This window comes from Strix aluco, chromosome Z, assembly GCF_031877795.1.
Source record: "Strix aluco isolate bStrAlu1 chromosome Z, bStrAlu1.hap1, whole genome shotgun sequence".
NCBI classification, from domain to species: Eukaryota; Metazoa; Chordata; class Aves; order Strigiformes; family Strigidae; genus Strix; species Strix aluco.
In genome coordinates, this window is record NC_133971.1 from 38,150,991 (window position 1) to 38,173,263 (window position 22,273).

The 22,273-nt window shown below is 40.7% G+C and overlaps 1 protein-coding gene across 5 annotated transcripts in view; it reads right to left on the reverse strand.

Moving 5' to 3' along the window:
• APBA1 (amyloid beta precursor protein binding family A member 1) overlaps positions 1–22,273 on the reverse strand; it is a 98,492-nt gene that overhangs the window by 59,955 nt on the left and 16,264 nt on the right. Inside the window, exons 1-2 of one of the 5 annotated variants that reach the window (XM_074812534.1) lie at positions 1,916–1,933; positions 1,102–1,204 (exon numbers count right to left, since the gene is read on the reverse strand). The exons of the other annotated variants lie outside the window; for them this stretch is intronic. The gene's annotated coding sequence lies outside the window, so the exon portion shown is untranslated. Of the gene's footprint in view, positions 1–1,101; positions 1,205–1,915; positions 1,934–22,273 lie in introns of those variants that run through there. 5 annotated transcript variants of the gene reach the window in all.

Here is a 22,273-nt window from a genome sequence, read left to right on the forward strand (position 1 = left end):
GGACCATCTGCAAGCACATTAACTTCCCCAGATTTCCTACAAAGGTGGGGGTTTTGTGAATTTTTTCCAATAAATCAGACTTTCTATCCTTTTTGTCCCAAGACCTGTATTTCTCCTGTCACAGCACAAAAAGCCCCCACCCAGAGTCCCAGGCAGCTTCACTGCTCTCTCCTGGCAAACCCCAAAACCACCCATCTGTTCCCTAAGCAAACCCAAGGCCACCCACAACTCTTCAGCTACACGCTGCCATAACTAATTCTAGGCTCTCAGTTTCCCAGTACAAATACTTGTCAAATCTGAGTCATAATTTAAGAAGAGACCACCTCACTTTTCCCCTCTGAGCTAACTACCGCAGTTGCTCTGTCCGGGGTGCAGCGCCCCGGCGCGGGCTGCGGGGCACCTGTGAGGAGCGGACGGTTCCAGCCGGCTCCGACCCACCCCCCGCAGGGCAGGGCTGGGCCGCGCAGGCCAGAGGGCAGCACCGCTGTTTAGAAAGCGTGTTTAGGACAGGGTAAAAAACACTGCACGGCAGGGAGGGGTGAGGCAAAATGTCTGAGAGACAGCCCTGCAGACACCAAGGTCAGTGGAGAAGGAGGGGAGGAGGTGCTCCGGGTCTGGGGCAGAGATTCCCCTGCAGCCCGTGGAGAGGAGCCCACGCAGGAGCAGGTTTTCTAGCAGGAGCTGCGGCCTGTGGGGGACCCACACTGGAGCAGTCCATTCCTGAAGGACTATACCCCAAGGGAGGGACCCACACTGGAGCTGGAACAGTTTGTGAAGGACTGCAGCCCGTGGGAAGGACCCATGCTGGGGCAGGAGAAGAGCGTGAGAAGGAAGGAGCGGCAGAGGAGCTGTTATGGACTGACCACAACCCACATTCCTTATGCCCCTGCACCGCACAGTGGGGGTAGGAGGTACAAAAGTAAGAAACAAAGGAGTGAGTTGAGCCTGGGAAGAAGCATGGGGGGAGAGCAGGGAAAGTGTTTTTAGTTTTTGTCTTTGTTTCTCACCATGCTTCTATTTTAATTGGCAATAAACTAATTTTCCCCAAGTCTGTTTTGCTCGTGATGGCAACTGGCAACTGATCTTTTTATCTCAACTTACAGGCTTCTTCCATGTTATTTTCTCCCCGCTGTCCTGCTGAGGAGGGGGAGTGAGGCTGGGGGTGGAGTTGGCAGCCAGACAACGTCAACCCACCACATGCTCACTGAAAGAAAAGAGTAATTAAGAAAAAAGTATTAACATATATTCAATTCTCTTTAATTCAATACAGGTATGAGGAGAATAACATGTGAGTAGGTAACCAGGGTCTCCTCTGAAGTGTTCTCAAACCAAGCCTTCGCAACTCTTTGTTCAATGCAGAAGAAAACAGACATCTGGATTAGAGACTGCTAACAGGTACACAATTTAAAATTACAGGAAAGGGTGGTAGAGTGCAGAAATACTCTGAAGATTTTTTTTTCCACAGGTGGTATTTGTAAAAATGATACAAAAATATCAACAGCATTGAGATTTGAGAGGTGTGCTGTTTTTTTTTTTTCAATCCTCCAACTCTTTTGGCACTGAAAAGCCAATTTTACAGACTGCACTGCAGAAATAAATTTAAAAAAACCCTCTGAAACTGCCTCTCCTAGCTTATTATACAGCAGCAACATTCGTGATTTAAATCTGCAAAATCCTTATCTACACTCTTGTCTGGTTTTTTGAGGGCTAAGTCTTGTCTTAAAATCTAAATGGAGTATGGTTTGCTTATACATTTGTATACTTTCAGCTCTAAAGACAGTTTCTGTCACAAGACTCTCAAACACAAAGTGTGAAACCGTTCTATCCAGTGTAGGACTATGAAAAAGGGAAAGCCATTGTGCTTTCTTACTATAATATATTCAAAAGCAGCATAGATGTGCAGCCACAAACTCACGTGGTTCCTGCATGTTTTATGACTACTCTCTCCTCCAGGCCATTTTATCATAGGTGGGAATACTTCCATGCAGGATTGCTTTGTGGTTTTTTAATAGAAAGTTTCTCTTGAATTTCAGATGCAGCAAAACACAAATACCATGATCTTCAGTACTCTCAAAATCTTCTGGGGCTGCTCTATGTTACTGGTGACCTTCAACTGCCTTGGACAGCAACATAAATGTTACCATAATAGAACTGCAAAAAGAAATGAAAAGGTCAGAAAGAACTTTCAGAATTCAAAATTAAATAAAAATTTTAAGCCCAGATTTATCCTTTCCTTTTATGAGAATTGCAATATTTTGTATCAGTTACTGATACTGCAAGCATCATACACTGTGCTAAAAACAGACATCATCAGCAATATAGTCACTTATTAGTTTCATACTGGTAGGACTTACTAAAAATAGACTGCATTACTGAGAATACCAAAGATGTTATTTTTGTCCCAGGAAGTTAATCCTGATAAAACTAACAATTTACACTCAAGCTAGAGTTAACATACTGACTCTACTGAGTAGAAGTTCGACATCCTCTGGAGCAAGGCACAGAATTCCACAGAAGTCCAAAATCCTAACTTTAGTTCAGTTTTTCTTGTAAGGAACATCAGATTATACAAAACGCCAAGCTGATGTCCAAATCTGATGAATTATTCAACAAAGTCTCAACCTAAATAATGTATTATATCCGACTTTTGTTGTAACAATACTTTTTACAAACCAATTTGCTGTTTGTGAAGACCAACATGTTTTCATTTACATTTTTCATGTAAATTGTTGTTATGTTTTGAGTGCCTTTTCATTAACTGTGTAAAGAGTCACTGGTGCAACTTGCAAATCACTGATATATTCATGCAACTGGAGCAAACTAACAATCTCCTTGACTAAAACCTATATACTTTTCCTTATTCCAGTATGTGGTGTCTGGTGCACTGAAGTTAAGTCAGCATACTAAATTTTCAGAAATAAATGTTACCCAGTTTGCTAGAGGAAACCAGTTTCTCCTTCAAATCCATTCCTAAGCAGTTCTATGTTTCTGTATTTCTTTAAACAACAAGAGGTTAATTATTCTGTGACTACACATTATTTCAGCAAGAGGAAAAACAAAACAACAGCATTTCCAAAAAGCTTCAGTTGGTAAAATATGGTTTCTAGGACACCTCAGAGTAACACAATAGTAACTCTTGCACCAAATAGATGACAGATCACTGCATATGGTTCTGTCTGCAAATATCTCATTGCAGAAATGTGTCTCAGGTCTCTGCAATTCAAGTGTGTGGACAAAAAAAGAAACCACACAGACTACCCAATTAATCTGCAGAGCGCAGACTGAGAATATAAAGGTAATAGTACTTCCTCTGCGCTCATGCTCTGAAATAGGGCTTAAGACCACAGACATACTCAGAAGCACTCACCTGAACACTACTGCCTAAGGCTCAGTTTCAAAAGCAATATAGGAAGCTTAAATACTGCATGACTTTAAGAGAGTAAAAGCTTCCAAACCAACCTGTAGCATTCTGTTCTGCAATATTAAAAGACTATTTGTGTCAAACAGTTTAACTACCTTTCTACTGTCCCCTTTGGGGACCCTCCTGCCCTATGCTACCTAGTCAACTGGTACTAATGACATTGCCAGATATGGCAGTAACAAGTCAGAAATATTTAGTTTCTAGGAGACTGCTGAAGTAGTCAGAGACACAGGTGGATCCCTCTTCCATGCCCCAGTCAGGTGTAAAGACCCAAGCATGGGCAGATGCATTAATTGGAAATGAACACACAGCTCTACAAACAACATCAGCAGAAAGTTTTTAATTTTTTCAACAGAGAGCGCCTGTTTGGCAAATGAAGGATGGCCCAGAACTGCAAAGATGGAGGAGCTGTTCAGAATACTAGCTCAGCTACAGCAAAATGCAATAAACTAGGTTTTGAGGAAACTAACGGGAAAAGCCCTTACAGGTTAAGACAACAGTAACTTTGTCTTAGAGCTAGACTCTAGGAAGAAGTTGGAAATTGCAAGCAGATTAGGGAATAAATAAAGACAGAATGTCAAAAGACAGTTCCCTAAACACCAATGATGTCAACACAAATGCCCAAAATACCAAATCATCTGAGAAGTTCTGCAGTATGTCCTACACAGCACCATTAAACTCTGTGGGACACTAAAACCAGCTAGAATAGTAATATAGTAGGTGACAGCTTGTTCATGAAGGACAACCATGGCAAGAAGAAAAGAATAATAAGATTCAATATTGTACTTCAGGAACAGTGCATTTATTCTGCAATTCAAGAAAATATAGAAGAGTGGACTGAAGTTAAGATGAAAGGCAGGGAAGAAAACAACAAAGGCAATATTAAGGTGAAACAGGTTCTCAAATTTTGAAGCAAATACTGACTTTTTTTTTAACTAGTTATCTCAACTACTCAAAAGACTGCCTATGACAGGGTAAAATACAAGAATTCATTAACTCAGGCACTGCGTGAGAAAGCAATGCAACACAGTTACTAGAAGTATGGAAGGATCCTTGCTGCTTAAGAAACGAGAGAAGGCTACTAGGAAAGGACATTTTATTCTAACTCAATATGGAAGAATTAGTGCTGAAAATTGAGATGTCACAAGCACAAAACAAGTTTAGCATTGTACAAACAGCACGATTCTGCGTGTGACAGGATGACGACAATGGACTTGGGAGAGGCACCAGAGAAGAACAAATAATTACAAGATGCTTAGAATACAAGGCCTCTGAGAAAAGACTGAAGGAAATGGGTTTCTCCATTCCCCTGGGAGAGAAAATAACCAGCCTAAAAAGGCAACTTACTGAGATCAGATTTTAGGGAAGAAAAAAACCAAAACAAAACAAAAAGAGCAAAACCCAAAACATACAATTGTAACTTTAAAGGACAGTGAAGTTTTAAAACTGATTAGTTTTGGAGGCTGTGAAATCTCTCATCTCCTTATGTGGAGACCTAAGAAGAGATTAGAAAAATATCTAATCAAGGATGACTTAAGTGATTCATCATACCTATATAGAGAGGAATAAATTAGTTTCATGTCTGGAAAAACCTTCTGGCCCTATACTTTCACATTAGTGATACACAGATTTCACAGCAGTAAGCTTTTCTTGCTTATTAAAACATTTATAGGTTTCTTTAAGACAAGAAAATCAAGAGATTGAGCTTTACATCTTTCACCAAGGTACTAATTTATTTCCAAGTAAATTAAACAGAAACAATTAAGAAATGGATTGTGTGTAAAGGAAATTGTGAGTAAGAAAAACTGGAGCACGAGGCCTCGCAATAGCTAAGGCCCTAGTAGGAAACCGTGGGAGCCCACAGCAGAAGTGTGAAAAACATGCTACCCTGCTGCTCTGGCATGTGCTCTAGCACATACAGTAAGAAGCTAATCATGATAGAGCTGCCAGTCAGAGAGGGACCTGGGTGTGTTGATTGACAGCCGGCTGAACATGAGCCAGCAGTGTGCCCAGGTGGCCAACAAGGCCAATGCCATCCTGGCTTGTATCAGCAATAGCGTGGCCAGCAGGGACAGGCAAGTGATCTTGCCCCTGTACTTGGCACTGGTGAGGCCGCACCTCGATTACCGTGTTCAGTTTTGGGCCCCTCACTGCAAAAAGGACATTGAATTACTCGAGCGTGTCCAGAGAAGGGCAACAAAGCTGGTGAAGGGTCTGGAGCACAGGTCGTACGAGGAGCGGCTGAGGGAACTGGGGTTGTTTAGTCTGGAGAAGAGGAGGCTGAGGGGAGACCTCATCGCCCTCTACAGCTGTCTGAAAGGAGGTTGCAGAGAGCTGGGGATGAGTCTCTTTAACCAAGTTACAAGTGATAGGACAAGAGGGAATGGCCTCAAGTTGCGCCAGGGAAGGTTTAGGCTGGCTATTAGGAAGCATTTCTTTACAGAACCGGTGGTTAGGCGTTGGAATGGGCTGCCCAGGGCAGCGGTGGAGTCCCCATCCCTGGAGGTGTTTAAGAGTAAAGCTGACTTAGCGCTTAAAGATATACTGTAGTTGGGAACTGTCAGTGTTAGGTCAATGGTTGGACTGGATGATCTTCTAGGTCTTTTCCAACCTAGACAATTCTGTGATTCTATGATGAATTGGATCTAGGTAGAGTCCTATGGCTAAAATAGAATAATTATACCTAGTAACTGAAAAGTGTAAGCCAAATCTGAACAGTCCAAGCTGGTAATAACAGGTGAATTTGGGGCTACCAAGCCACTCACACCGAGTCAGTCCTGTTCATAACACTACATAAGGCTTACTTTGACTGTATAACAATATGAAATATGAAATCAGGATATGGATGTAGCAAAACTGGGACCAAAGTCAAAAAAGTAATTATGAGAGGGCTGTATACTTGGGAAACATTTTGGCAAAGACAAGGAGGTGCAAGGCTAATGAAAAGCTGGGCCAAAACTCAGAAAAATATGAAGAATAAAATACCACATAGAGAACAAAATGCCAAATCGAGCAGAGAAAAAAGGAAGATGGGTCTTTCAATGTGTGGACACCATAAGTTGATAGTAATGCTGACAGGAAGATTCCAGTCCATGAGGAGGCTGGAGAATATCCCCTTGGATGACATGCTGGACTCTCCATCAGTTTTCTGTTCTTAAGATTTGAGCAGGGCAGGGGAGGGTGGGGTGGAGGCAGGAAACAGATTTAAACCTCAGTACTTAGAAAAGTGTAATTTAGTAGTAATCACATGATTCCTTAGAATCATTATAAAATTGTAAATTGGTATATTTGCATAGAGTACAGATTATTTTGCATAGATTATTTTGCTGTTCTACCTACTTAGAGTGTTCATTAATCAGTAAACATCTTAATAGTTCACATCAGCTAAGTCTCAAGTCTCAGTTCTAAAGGGATTCTTCATAACAGTAACAGAATAGCCGTAACAGATTGGCAGTAACAGAAATGTATCTACATAGCAATTATTTCTGAAGTTCTTTTAGGATGTATTAGTGATGTTACATGATAAAATCTCACCCACGAAGCAGCACAGCAAAGCAACAGCAGGGTTGAAGCCCAAATAATACCCTGTCCCAGCTGAACCCAGGCCCATTCCAGGTGCCATCAGCCCATCAAAGACCCACGTCCACAAGCCCAGAGGAGCACAGGGGCACACAACTGCAGACGGGAACCCAAACGACAGACTCCTAAGGAAGGAACACCTGTCTGGGTCCCTCCTAGAGCTGACCTGGGAGAGCCTCAGCCCCTGTGTCCAGGTGTGAAACCCATGAAGATGAGTCATCAGGAGCAGCCCTCTGGATCACCTTTCAGACTGAGTGGGGCTGCTGTCCAGGGGTGTTGGACACATTATGGGATGCAACGAAGAGCATTTGGTGTTTGCACAGGACTCATTACAGGAAGTTTAGTGGAGGAATCGAAGACAGGAAAAGGGATGGATTTAGGTGATTTGGTGAGGAACGGGTGTGGAAACTTGGAGCAGTAAAGAAGATGGAGGTGTAAGTCCTTTGCTGCAAGAGAGAGAGAAGGATGACGCCCCTGTTGCTGTCTGTGCTTGTGTGAGTGCTGTGTGTGTCCATCTGATCCGGCTGTGTGTATACATGTGGTGTTTACATGTGCGGCATGCATGTGTCCACTGGGAACACAGACTCTGCTTTGCTACTGGATGGATGTGGGGTCACAGAGCAGCAGCAGCCTCACCTTCCTCAGGCTGCTGGATCCAGCATGATCTAATTTCCTCTAACAGTGTAGTATTAAACCAAGTCTAGACAAGACTGTACCTGCTCTATAAACACAATATGCAAGCCATACACTGTACTCCTACCAAGCTAAATCGAAATCAGTTTGACTTCTTATGGGTAAAATAGTGTTAACAAATACGGAGTAGTTCTACCAATCATCACTAGAAAAGTGTTTTTGAAGAAACATTGTAAGAGTCCAGTTTTCTCCATTAAGACTAACAAAGAAATAGGTAGCTGCAATACTTAAGCAATTTCTATGATAAACCTTGTGCCACTGCTTCAGGTTTGTAGTATTTTGGTTATATTTGTACTGAGACAGAAGGGAATGCTCCAAGAACACAGCTAGCAGTCAGAAATTCTTGACTTCTATCTAATCCCTTCCTGAGAGTGGGCAAGTGACATAAAATCTCTCCTTTAGTTTCCCTATCTGTAATACACAAATAGCATGACACAAAAATTTATCAGCATACTAGACTTCAGTGAAAATTAATTAGTGCTCATTTGCTGTGAATTCTGAAAGTGAAAAGGACAATTTGCATCAGCGAGGAGTTCTAAAATGACACAGCACTGGCAACATGAAACAGTCAGGAAGAGGAAGAGAAACAATTTTTTTGACATACAACTTCTATAAACATAGGGAACAGTTACACCCTATTTCCTTCATCTATTTTATTTTTGTTGCAGGGACAAAAATAAAGCTTAAAACAAGGCCAGCCTACTTAAACACTCAGTTTATTGTGTAACGCTCAGACAGAAACGATGTCATCCTGAAACAAATTTCCTGAAGATAATAATCTGGGAGAATTGTGTACTTGGTGCATAAGCACATGCAACAGCAGTAATTAAACATATATCGAGCACATTAATTATATGTGATGTGAATTTTTCACTGCAAGTTAAATCAGGTGTATTGCACCTGTCTGAGATTTAAATATCTATAAATAGGGACCGTGAATTATACTGTAGAATGTATCACCAAATTCTCTGTGCACCCTGACAGATATGCAGAAGGTTAGGAATAGGATCATTTTATTTCCCTTAAATCAAACTGGACAGCACTTGAAATTATGTATGCTTATAAAATAGTTGTTGTGGTTTAACCCCAGCCAGCAGCGAAGTGCCACACAGCTGCTTGCTCACTCCTCCCCTCCTCTCAGTGGGATGGGGAAGAGAATCAAAAAAAAAGTAATCAGAAAAAAAGGCAAGCTTAAGAGTTTGTTCCTGGAAAAAAGGATCAGAACTTTCCTTCCAAACAGTAATTAGAGATATCAGTCCCAGCTTCTCAGTTAACTACATAATCCCAAGGGATTGGATGTTGGGTGGAACCATTATGGGCAGCATACCAGTTGGCTTCCTGAAACACAGACTGCTGTTTCACAAGGCAAACTTGTGCATTGTCCCCAGTGATGGCATATGACTTTTTAAGGTACAAACAACAGGTTGTCACCCACACATTTGCTTTCTCAGCAGACAGCCCCAGAACTGAATGCATGCGGAGATACATAAAACAATTTGTATTTTAACTATTTAGGATCAAAAGTTGCAGGCGCACTAGCAGGCTGAATGACTGCAGTGTATAGACAACCATGCTTTACCAAAAAACTTACAAGGCCAAGTCTATCCATTTCACATTTCTCAAATGAAGCTGAGCGACAAAATAACCTCAGTCCGCAAACTCCAGCCCCAATGACATCAGTCACTCAAGTGGACCCCACAGCCCATGCTATAAACAAGCAAATCTCCATGCATGCATGGAAGGATCTGTTCTTGTAGTCCTCTGATTCAAGAGTCCAACAAGGTATGAACCTTACACTGCACAGCATCTAGCTCTACACAAGGCAAATACCAACACATTGGAAAAAAAAATATTCTGATTTCTTTCATCTAATTTTAAGTATGCCTTCACAACATACTTTTCAGCAGTGTCCTGGGAAAACTGAAAAGGTACTTTAATATCAGGGGTTTAGTCTGAAATACTTTTAACATGAAGCAGCTTAAATATAACATTGCAAAAAACGATGTCAGTTTCTTTCTTCCTCCTCCTTGGCTCTAACTTCAGAAATACACTGAAGACTGTTTTTCTGAATGCAAGTGTGTTTTGCCATTCCATTCTATATTTTATGTACAAGTTCAGCATTGAACAAAAGCCCCCAAAGGATCAAAGTTTAAATTTCAGATAAAGGTTACTAGGCACAAAGAGGAGTACAGAATTTGCAAAAAGATTAATGAAATGTGAAAACCTGTAAGGACCTATAAGGCCAGGAAAATCAAGGTAAAGATACAGTTTAGAGTAATTAAATATCTAACTGCATTGATTTCATCATTTAGACTGCTTGGGTTTTGCATATTTTAGAACACTTCTAATGCCCTCTAGACTAGTGCATCTTAAGATTTACTGTCTGAGAACTAGGCATCAGTTTTAAATGCTGTAAACACATCTTCATGGGCCAAGAGAAAATAGTTACATATATTCAATACAGAGGGCTCTCTTGGTCTGCATAGCCTAGGATTGCTTTTGTTTGGAGTTCCCAGGAAACAAGATCAGAATTCAAGCAGCAAAACAAACAAACTCACAACCAAACAACAAGACATCGTTCAGACCTCAGCTGGAATCTAACAGTCAGAAACAACAAACAGGCACAGAGGCAATGCACAAGGATAGAATTAGGACAAGCGTTCTAGTTCCTTACAAAAAGAGTCTAGGACAGCCAAACTTGATTTTAACAAAACAAAAACCTGAAAAGTTGGACATAAAAAAGCCCAACCTTTGTAAACTGAAGGATGATGTTGGTAAAGGGACAAATAGGCATAAGTAAAATCTAGACAGGAAATAACAAGTTGATTCTGCAGCAGCTTTCAAATGGGAGTTCTAGTGGAAGCAACAAAAAACCTTCAACCCTAGCTGTTCTTAAAACACAAAAATTTTATGTAAGGGATCATCTGAGACATCAGAAACTGGTCAAAACACACCAAATTGCTGTAACATGGTATCTCTGCCTAAGTTTCCCTCTCTCCTTGTTTTGAAAAGATAAATCTGTACTTCTGGATGAGGAAGTTCTTGAAATGCTGTGAGGCTGAGAAAGCATCACAACACACTCTCTCTGGTTTTATAGTTTTTCCTAAGCATTCATGGCTATAAACAGGACACATGGATAATCGACTTTACTAACATTGCAGAACTATTCTCATAGGCTTTTTTTAATCAATGCAGTTTTGTTAGATTTTTGCAAAAATGCTACAGTAATGCAGTGTAGTTGTATATAGCTTACACTTAACTGACCAATATTTAGGTGATCAACATTTTCACAACATGCAACTTAGTTCTCCAGTAATAAAAGGTGTATCACAAGTTGGCTTTTCAGCAGTTGCATCACACAGCAGCTGCAGCACTGTCACAGGCAAAACAATCTTGACTCGGGGGATTCTGCTTCATTTCACCTATTGCCAATTAACACAAACCTCTGATTACTGATTTGGGTATGGAGAAAAAACCATAAACAATTAAACACTTAGGGAAACACTTTTCCTCTCCCTTCTCCAGGCTCGACTTCAGTCCAACACCTTTTCCTCTCCTTCCCAGTATCAACTGCTCTTGTTTTCACTACATCTTACACTTAGTCCCTCCCAATTCCTATGGTCAAGCAACAGGCAACGCGGGATGTTGGAATCAGTGTTGTATGGTTTGTTTCTGCTGCTTCTTGCTTCCTACTTGTCTTCCTCCACTGCTGCTTCCTTCTAACTTACTTCCTCCACTCCAGCTTGAGTTCCTCCATGGGCTGCAGTCTGTCAGGTGTGTCCCTGCCCTGGTGTGGGTCCTGCAAGACCTATGATCTCTTGGGGCAACCTACCCCAGCCTGTGTTGCTTGGGAGCTGCTGTCCCTTGGGAGTGTTGTTGGTCCAGTGTGGGTCATCTCCTCTCAAGAGTGCACCTCCAGCCACATGTCTCCTCTGTTTCTCCTCCCTTCCAGAAGCCACTCTATGGAGGTTTGAACTCAGCCGGCAGCCAGATGCCACGTGGCCGGTCGTTCACCTCCCCCTCCCCACTCTGGTAAAATAGGGGAGGGACAAAAAGGATTGTTGGAAGGATGATCCAGGAAATTAGAGGCCTGTCAGCTTGACATCGGTACCCAGGAAGCTGATGGAGCAGCTCATCCTGAGTACCATCACACAACACATGCAGGACAACCAGGGGATCAGGCCCAGTCAGCATGGGTTTATGAAAGGCAGGTCCTGCTTGACAAACCCGATCTCCTTCTACGACAGGGCGACCTGCTTATTGGATGAGGGAAAGGCTGTGGATGTAGTTTACCTTGACTTTAGTAAGACCTTTGACACCATTTCCCACAACATTCTCCTGGCAAAACTGGCGGCTCAAGGCTTAGATGTTTGCACGCTTTGCTGGGTAAAAAACTGGCTGGATGGCTGGGCCCAAAGAGTTGTGGTGAACGGAGTTAAATCCAGTTGGAGGCCGGTCACGAGTGGTGTCCCCCAGGGCTCGGTTTTGGGGCCACTCTTGTTTAACATCTTTATTGATGATCTAGATGAGGGGATCGAGTGCACCCTCAGTAAGTTTGCAGATGACACCAAGTTGGGTGGGAGTGTTGATCTGCTCGAGGGTAGGGAGGCTCTGCAGAGAGACCTGGACAGGCTGGAGCGATGGGCTAAGGCCAACTGTAGGAGGTTCAATAAGGCCAAATGCCGGGTGCTGCACTTGGGCCACAACAACCCCCAGCAGCGCTACAGGCTTGGGGAGGAGTGGCTGGAGAGCTGCCAGTCAGAGAGGGACCTGGGGGTGTTGATTGACAGCTGGCTGAACATGAGCCAGCAGTGTGCCCAGGTGGCCAACAAGGCCAATGCCATCCTGGCTTGTATCAGCAATAGCATGGCCAGCAGGGACAGGGAAGTGATCTTACCCCTGTACTTGGCACTGGTGAGGCCCCACCTCGATGACTGTGTTCAGTTTTGGGCCCCTCACTACAAAAAGGACATTGAATGACTCGAGCGTGTCCAGAGAAGGGCAACAAAGCTGGTGAAGGGTCTGGAGCACAGGTCGTACGAGGAGCGGCTGAGGGAACTGGGGTTGTTTAGTCTGGAGAAGAGGAGGCTGAGGGGAGACCTCATCGCCCTCTACAGCTACCTGAAAGGAGGTTGCAGAGAGCTGGGGATGAGTCTCTTGAACCAAGTAACAAGCGATAGGACAAGAGGGAATGGCCTCAAGTTGCGCCAGGGAAGGTTTAGACTAGATATTAGGAAGCATTTCTTTACAGGACAGGTCGTTAGGCGTTGGAATGGGCTGCCCAGGGCAGTGGTGGAGTCCCCATCCCTGGAGGTGTTTAAGAGTCGGGCTGACATAGCGCTGAGGGATATGGTGTAGTTGGGATCTGTTAATGTTGGGTTGATGGTTGGACTGGATGATCTTCAAGGTCTTTTCCAACCTAGACAAATCTGTGACTCTGTGACCTTTCAAAGATGACAGAACAGCCATGCAAATCCTTCTAGATTAAAACTTGATTTCTGGAATTACTTCTGTGTAGTCACTAACCACCCAAAAACTAAAAAAAGAGATAGAAAACAGTTGTACTTGAACCAGAATAATTCCTGATTGCTCATTTTTAGCAGTCATTTACTTTGTTTTGATTTGACATATTATTGTTTTGCTTTTGTACTGTAAACGAAGCTTGATTCCAATTTGAAACACTTTCATAAATTTAACTATACCATTCCCTCTGAAAGCTCTAGTAACTTTTTACCAGACCAGTCAGCAGGATGTGCCAAGGTACAATTTGGATTGAAATTCAACATACAGAAATGCTCAGATAAACTAATTACGTTACCCATTTGTTTATATTGAGGCCCTCTGTAATACTACAGAAAGAGGCATAGCATAAGAATGTGAGCAGAATGGATTTGTGGATTATATTTGCAAAATAGTACCCAACATGCTGCAGTTCACTTCCCCTTCCTGCATAAGCAATTTCCATTTGTGTTCTCTCAGGCATACTGTTCTATTTGTGACATGAACCGAATTATATTGCTATTCTCAATTACTTAGAGATATGACAGTATTTCGCACCAAACCAATCTCCTTCAAAGTTTTTCATTTCCTCTGGGAATTATCTTGGACATTTTCCCTAATGTCGAATCACTCAATAAGCAAAAAAAGAGAGCAGAGCTGGTTTTAGAGACAACACCCAGGAAAATTGAGCAACAGCAACATCAGCCTACAGGAATGATTACTTCAAGCTTCAGTTGTGGCTTTGACATTATTAATTTGCAAACATCTACTCTCCTTTTAAACTGCATCACAGAATTTGCATTCAAAGGAAACAAGGAAACAGGCAGGAAACAAGCCCATAATCACAGCTCATAGAGTAAATGTGTCCTAACCTAATCTATGCTCCACCATAAATCAAAGCCTCTTGTCAGACTAGCAACCACACAAGATCCATGTCAGAGAAGTGTAGAGGCTTCAGATTCTGACAGAGAAGCTCAGCCAATATGAGCTTTCTGGCATTTCACATCTACTTGAAAAGCAAGAAAGCAAGACTCCCTCCACTCCACCTACAGATTACCGGTGTAAAGAGGGTGTTCAGATGTGTTACAATTTCTAACCAACATGGGAGACAGATAGCGTTCAATATAGAATACAAATTAACAGGTTTAAAACACTAGTAAACAAGCAGCCATTACATTGGGTTTACAGCCCTCACTTAAAACCATGAACTGTAAGCAGACCCGCTTTTCAGATGCCTCCTAGGTATATGTTGTAGATTTCAGCTCAGCATCTAAATTATGTATTGGAAATCATCGGTTACAGCGTTGACAAAGCCACTGGTATTCTCATACATGGTTCTTACCTTGCCTGCTACAGATTACATGTGAAATCTAACCAGTGCAAATGGAAAAATAATGGACAAAATCAAGAGCTATAAACGTAGTCATAAAATTATATGAGTATTGTGATGGAGGTACTCTTTCCATGAACACTTGGGATTACTATTTGATAAATTAAAACAATTCTCTTGTGCAGACAACTCAAAAGAAGCTCAAATCCCTATAGCTTTCTATTGTCTTCTAAACCACCTTCTGTTATTACTGTAATGAAGTTAATTCTAACACCTGAAGAAATCATGATCAGACAAGAAACAGAACCATCTACGAGTCCAGACCTACACAAGCAATGGTAGTCCAATACACACAGCTGTGTAGTCAACTGATGACTGCCAAATTTATATATAAATAAGTCCAGCTTGTCATCTTCTCAGAGGAGAAAGGGAATGCATTTTCCCATTATCTGATCATCAGTTTCATTAAAAATGAATAGCTTGCTTTATTTTTGAGGTCTCCACTCTTCTTCCAAATTTCGTTGGAACTAATCAGCACAGGTACTGCTTGGAGAAAAAAAGGAAAATGCAGGCTTGTGTAAATTTGTCTAGTTCTTTATAATACCAAGTCAGTGAGAAGAAAAGGAAAAAAAAAAAAGAGCAGGCATGTTTAAACCCCCTCCAGTGGATTGATTTTACCCCTACATCTAGAAAACCAATCAAACCACACAGTTATGTGACAGCAATACCAAAAACTCTGCAATCACTGAGTCATATCTTGAGATGCCATCTGACACAATCATCTCAATGTCCCTGTCCCTGAAGTCAGCATCAGTGACACTGACGACATTTCCAATATGTGTATTTACTCATTTTCAACGGCCTCCAAGCATCCATGGTCACTTGGTCAGATTTGAATGTTTCAATATTCTTACTGTTGGTAAAGTTTACTCAAGATCTCATCTGACTCTTCACTGTTTCAGTGGAAGCTAGTTAGCTATTCCCAGTCCTGACAAACCAAACACAGATTGTCCACCACGTCTTTACTGCAGCTATTTTCAGTGCCTGTACATACCCTCTCTTCTTTGGCCTAAGCAATGCCTACTCAGTAGTGGGGTTCACTCTTCACGGTCTTGCCTGCCCACCTACAGACTTCGAGTACTCTCCTCTGAACTCTCTCCAGCTCTCTCCAACACAGCGTGCCAAACAGGATACACCATCTGACCCCTCACTGAGCATCCTTCGTGCCTCTCCTAAGGCTACATTCCTGTTCTCTCAGTGCAGCAACCACCTTTCAGTAACTGTACATCACTGATAACCCATCTTACACTGTCATCATCGTCTTACATTAGCTGCAATCCCCACAGAAGTTTCTGCAGACTTGCTACTTAGCCAGGTGCTCCCTCACCGCAGTACCATGCACCTTGCTCTAGTCCCTGCTGAAGAGCACCTCCCTTTCCCTTACCCCTATGAAGACACATAGTGGTTGTTTTTCTGCCCTCCAACACCCTGGTGGGTCCCTCAGACTTCCTCTAGTTTTCACACCTCTAATGAATATGTTGAGTACTACTGACAAAATCCTGCGAAATCCACCTTGATGCAGGGTTTCATTTCAACAGTGAGTTACTAGATTCCTCTCTATGGTTTCCATAATATGTCTTACAGCCGAAATTAAAATGAATCTTGCAGGGAGCACAAAGTGGAATTCACCCACCCTCCTCCCACTGCCACTGAACCAAATAAATAAATCTAGACCAGAAGCATATCAGAAAGTGTTCTGCAAAGAGAAGAAAATTACTAAATTTAAAACTTGAAAAAAAAAATCACCCAAAACAAGTTGACTCTACTTGTAGGACAAGGATACCTTTGCACCTCACACTTATGAAGAAAAAAAAAATTAAAAACATTGCCAGAATAATCACTCATGAAAACAATCATAGTCTTTGAAAAATTCTCCCTCAGGAAGTGGCATTAAAAATGTAGAAAGCAACAGATTAATAAAATCATACACTGATAAAATAAAAATCAATCTTTAAAATTCTTTTAAAAGGAAAAAAAGAGTAACTTACTATGATTAGATTCTTTCTTACATCTTTAACCTGCTTTTCAAAGTAAATCTCTTGATTCAGCATTGACAAAGAACACATACATCTCCTTAAGCTACTTAACCTTGTTCCACAGTTCACAACCTCTGAAAGCACTGTGTTGTACCAACATAAGGCCCATGTAGTTTTGCCCAATGCTAAATACAACAGAATGTGATGCATCCTGTTTTAAAACTCCTACAGACTGAAACGCTCTTTCACTACAGCAACACACAGAACTCCCATTACTTTAGTACATAGGCACTTCACAGAACAAACACTAATTTATAATAACTAGCAGTAGGCTAAAAATCCCTTCTTCTGCCATTCTAAGAAACAAGTTTTCATTCATGAAAGACGTGAGAAAACAGGGACAAAATGCCTCAGTTCAGGTTCAGCCAGTAAACCCCACCATAGCATACATACCTGGTTCTGTGCTCCAGCAGTAAAAACGTCAGTAATTAGAGAGCGCTAGTGTGTGATACCACCAAGGGGCATTCCTGACTTCTGAGATGTAATGAAGTACGAGCTCCTCCATGAACAATACTGAAAGCATCCTCTGAGAGAGGCATCAAAGAAACCAGCAAGTCATTCTTCAAATCAGACAGGAATTGCAACACTTACACAAGGTGGTATACTTTTGAAGACAGATCTCTCTCTGTTCCTACAAAGACGGAGTGTGGCTATTGTTTGGTGCTCTTATGTCTCCTGCTTAAGTGGAATTAATAACGATTAACTTCTGAATGGAAATTTATCAACTGGGAAAGAATAATGGGAAATTGAGTAGAAGGTCAAAGCACAGACTAGAAAATTAAAGAAACTCAAATCTTCTGAGATCCAAACAAGCTTAGTACTCAATCTAAAGTTCAGCATTCAACTCCTAACAAAAATAACAACAAAACACCAAAAAACCCCAACAACACCCCCACCCCAAAGTAAAGAGCCTTCATAGCAACTGCATACTTCCTGATATGTCAGAGTTCTTTCATAGTCTACGTGAGTAATCAGACATACAGCAAAAACACCATGGTTTGAAGGCAAAGGATAACTATGGAGAAATTATGCTGTCTTATTGTTATAAGGTAGATGAAAACGCTGGCTACAGATATACCCAGTTATCATCACACTGATGAGAATAAAAAATGTCCACTGTATTTTCATCTGTCAATTCAGATAATATTGAAGATAGAAAACAAAATACGAAAAAGAAGTCTAAATGTTGTCCCTTTTTACTAAGCTATGCTAATACATTAATTTTGATGGCTTAAATTCTGTTTCATTGCAGTGAAAAGGTCATACGTGAAATCAGCCCACTGTCTAGCAAACCTACTTCTAACTGGTGAGTGTTCCTCTCCACAAACCACTACTTTTCATTGTACAACAGTAGTGGCACAACCACTACTGATGGCAAGGATTCAAAATTATTTCAAATGTTTAGTGAAAAATGTCAAAAGAAAATACTTTAAAAAAGCAGAAGTCTGATTATCACAAAGTTCTATATTTCTTCTAAAGTAACAGAAAATACTCTCCTGAAGAGCTCATTCATTTGTAAAACACTGTGCAAGTAAAAATATTACTATTAACTGCATGAACTTTTTATGAAAGATCACTGCAACTGCAAAATTACAAGTGCTGAAACTAAGAAAAGCCATATAAGATTTCTAATAATCTCCTTCAGTAATTGTTTATTCAATTAATCATAACTTAAGTGTCTGTGAGAAAGAAAAAGGGAAGCAAAAAAAGGAAAAAGTAGTAGTCATAGTCCGATATATAGGTATTCAGAACTGCAAAAGAAATTTTCTTTTAAAAAAGCCAAACATTTAAACTCTATTATTTGATACATTAATCCAAATTCTATACTTCATATAGCATCAACACTTTAAAGACCCATACAGAACCTAAACAAACTAACACAAATGTTCAAAGCCACTACCAAAAAAGAACTTTTATAAAATAAAAACCAGATGAATGTTATTTTATCTATATGTGAGCATTTTGTGGAGTATCACATGTGAAGTATGCATAATGTTTTTATACAAGTTGATATCACTCAAATAAAAATGTACAGACATAATTAAAGCTTCATTAAAGATTTAATATATTATGTTGCTGATTTTCAATTACTGTTTACCAAAAAGAAAACAAAAGAACGACACAAGTTTAGAAGATTTATAACCTAAGCATAATATTGTGCTGAAAGAAAACACTCTACGATTAAAGAGCCTGGAAGGTAGGCTCTTTTATTAGGTTGATAATCCACAAACAATACTTTAAAGTGATTAAATATTTCTTTATTTCTCATCCTTAACTTTTCAGCCACTGGCCAATTTTATATTTATTTTATAAGAGTCTCAAAATAATGGACTTCATTTGAGCTTCATGGGCAATCCCAGTTCATCCTCCCAGTAGGGGAAAGGTGAGCAGAAGTCTGGCAGTGGCTGGCAGACCGACCTGCGGGCATGACCAGGCCAGCAGTTCAGCAGGTCTTCAGCCTGACATTATCCTCACCCTCTTCTGCTTCTCAACAGGATTTCCTGGCTTTCTTGGGAGATATGTAGTAAGGATATAGGGAGTGGGACAAGAAAGCAACAGAGCAGTAAAAGAAAGCCAGACATATGAAATCCTTATGAATCTTATGAAAATCAGATTCCAGGTGTCCTTGTGTTTCTGTAATTCCTTAAGGGTTTTCTTCTCCAAAGCACCAGGGGAAATCACAGTCCTGTGGCTGTCTAGTGCATTACAAAGATCCCCAATGCCAGACTCTCTTAATTTAATCAGTCGTGGCTTCAGACCAGACCCAGCTCCCAGATCCTCTCATGGAAGCTTTTCCCCATAGCAGTGCTTTCACGTCCATTTTTAAAAACTTGCACTCACCTGACACTTATAGGGTAGCCCTGATGCTGGCGAGAAGACCTGCCCATCCCTTCCCCAGCTTCTCCATAATGCTACACAATAAACCTGCCAAAGATTACAAATCACACCCCAAAAATCCCATGGGAAGAGCCACGTGGAAGTGATATTCAAGAGACAGACAAGGGTTCTCCATGGGACATGTGCAGGTCAAAAAAAGGCCATTTGGTCTCTGGCGGGGAAAGGGGAGGGGATCGTGCCCATTCCCTGAGAAAAGCTGTGCTAGCCACTCTTGTGCCAGGTTTCCCAAATTCACTTTCAATCATCTCCAAACATAAACTAACTGTATTGTGAAAGTGAGTAGTCCAGACGGTCTGCTGCTTTGAATTATACAAGAAACTGAAAAGGCTTTAAATTTTAAAACACCTGGAGCTGACACAGTTTTACACCAGTGTAACAGGGATCTGAAGGCATCCCACCTTTGCTTGTCAGGTGCTGATGCCAAGGCAGTGGAGGAGGTATGCAACAGTTAAGTCATACAAGGGAAGATACTGCGTTTGTCTGTTGTAACCTTACCAAGCGCAGTTTTAATATAAGAGATTCTATAAAAATGTCCAAACATTATACCACCCAAAAGTTTAGTTCCTTCCCAGTGTACAGAATCTAGCCACTCTGCAATCATTTCTTTGATAAATGATGCTTCTGCTTGGCTTTACTCAAGGACTGATTTCTTCTGAATCTCACAACCTGCCTAGCATATTGAACTTTGCTGGGTTCTGACAAGACCATCAAATAAGGAGAAACTATGACAGAAAGCAAAAAGATTAAGCACAGGAGTAACTGCACAAGAGCACTTCCCAAATACAGAAATGCAGATCCAGTAGTGGCAATTCCTTGAAAGGGCATTTTCCCATCCACCTGATGGTTCCAAGCAGATAAAAATATAGCCAAGAAACAAGGCTAAATGGTGCCTCTTCCATCCCAAACGCATACACAGGATTTCATTACTGGCTTTTGTACTGAGCTATACATTCTGTCACTCTAGACAAATTACTGAAGAATCCTGTACAAGAAACTCTCATGATGCTTACTAATGCCAAAAACACTTAATAAATTGTGTGGAAACTTAGACATAAACAAACAAAACAATAATTAAAAGCTTTTGGGAGGTTCTGTAAATCAGCTAAAGAAATGTATCCATATTATTAAAGGCAGGCAATATAAAATATCTCAGTCTTTTACTCAGAAACTACTATTGATTTAGAATACTTTTTTCACCCTACCTACATTCCCATAAATATGATCTCGCTAGGAAACAATTTTTTTTTTTAATTCCCTCAAGCTTCATAAATCTGTAAATTAGAGAAGAATGATTTTTAGTTGCTCATAAAAAAAAAATACCTTACTAGCACCAAAATTGCCTTAAAATAGCTGTCCAGAGTTCAAACTGACTAATTTCTGGGTTTGGGCTGTTTTGGTGGTGATGTGTTTTGGTTGGTTGTTTTTACTATATTGCCCAATAGATCTCCTAACAAAACAAAAGGAAAAAAAACTAAAGAAGCAAATTCTTCCAGCAAGAACACAACATGAGGAGAGGAGACAGAAGAGTAATAAAGTAACTTTGCCTGAAGAAAGATTTGGATAAGAGCACTATTTAAGTAACAGTACACTTATTCATCATGTTTCTTCTCTTACAGATTTCTTTGGGTGTATTTGTCCTCCAACTACAAGCAAGCGTACAAAATTTTAAAAAGTTATCTTTGCTTTTGAGCTCATCAAAGAGTTGAAAAATCAACTGAGTCATTCTGAATTTAAAAGAGTGCAAGCGTGACAAAGAGTATGGTATACAGCTTACAGTTAGAAAAAAAGAGCTACTTAAACAGATTTTGTTTGAAAACAGTACAACAAAACCAAAATGTGGCAACTTATGTAGCAAAATTGCTTCCAAATAGAATACGGGCATATCCTCCAGAGATGTCCACAATGCCTCAGTGCCACCTCAGTTCAGTTCCTAAGTAAGTCTTTGACAGTAACAAACACATGGATTGAATACTATAGACCTCCAGTTTATTCTAAATAAATATAACTCTACAAAATTGAATACAGCTTTGTTCTTTGTTGCACTGACAAGATCACAGCAGAACTACAGAGATTTAAATCAGATGCCTCTAGACTGCTTTTTTTCTCATTAAAAATACTGTTTCTTCCACATTCCTGAAGCAAGTAAAAAATCATTGTTTGGGACTTGGCTAGTTATGCTAGAAGCAGAGCAGTGAGACCGGCTAAATCAAAGAATCATTGAGACTGTTAGATATTTTCTATTTTCTGCTCTTGTACTTTTTCAAATTCCCAAGGATTTGCAATCCTGGGATCCCTAGGAAGAAAATCCCATTTAGGGAAGATATAGCTAAACTGAGAAAGAACACTAATACCCTTCACTTTCACTAATCTCCACCTCAGAGAATTTGGATGTTGTGGCTCAAAAGCATAGCCTCAGCCGCTATGCAGGGCTTCCACAATGTGGAACTCTGCTAGTCTATTCATTGCTCAGAAAATGCCAGCGTGCTTATCTCTATGGGGCATTTCTAAGAGCTATTCTAGTGCAGTTAGTGAAAAAGTAAACAGAAGCAGACAGGGTAATAACTACTATCAAAATAAACTAAGTGCTACTTTAAACAAAAAGGGTCACCTCCCACATTTAGAAAGGATTATCAGTTCATTACTTACACCCTTACATCCCCAACACTGAAGCAGTGATGTCACCTTAATTTTTTTTTTTTGTTTGCTCTGCACAGAAAGAAACAAGTAGAAGAACACCTAGCAGTATTTTAACTTCCA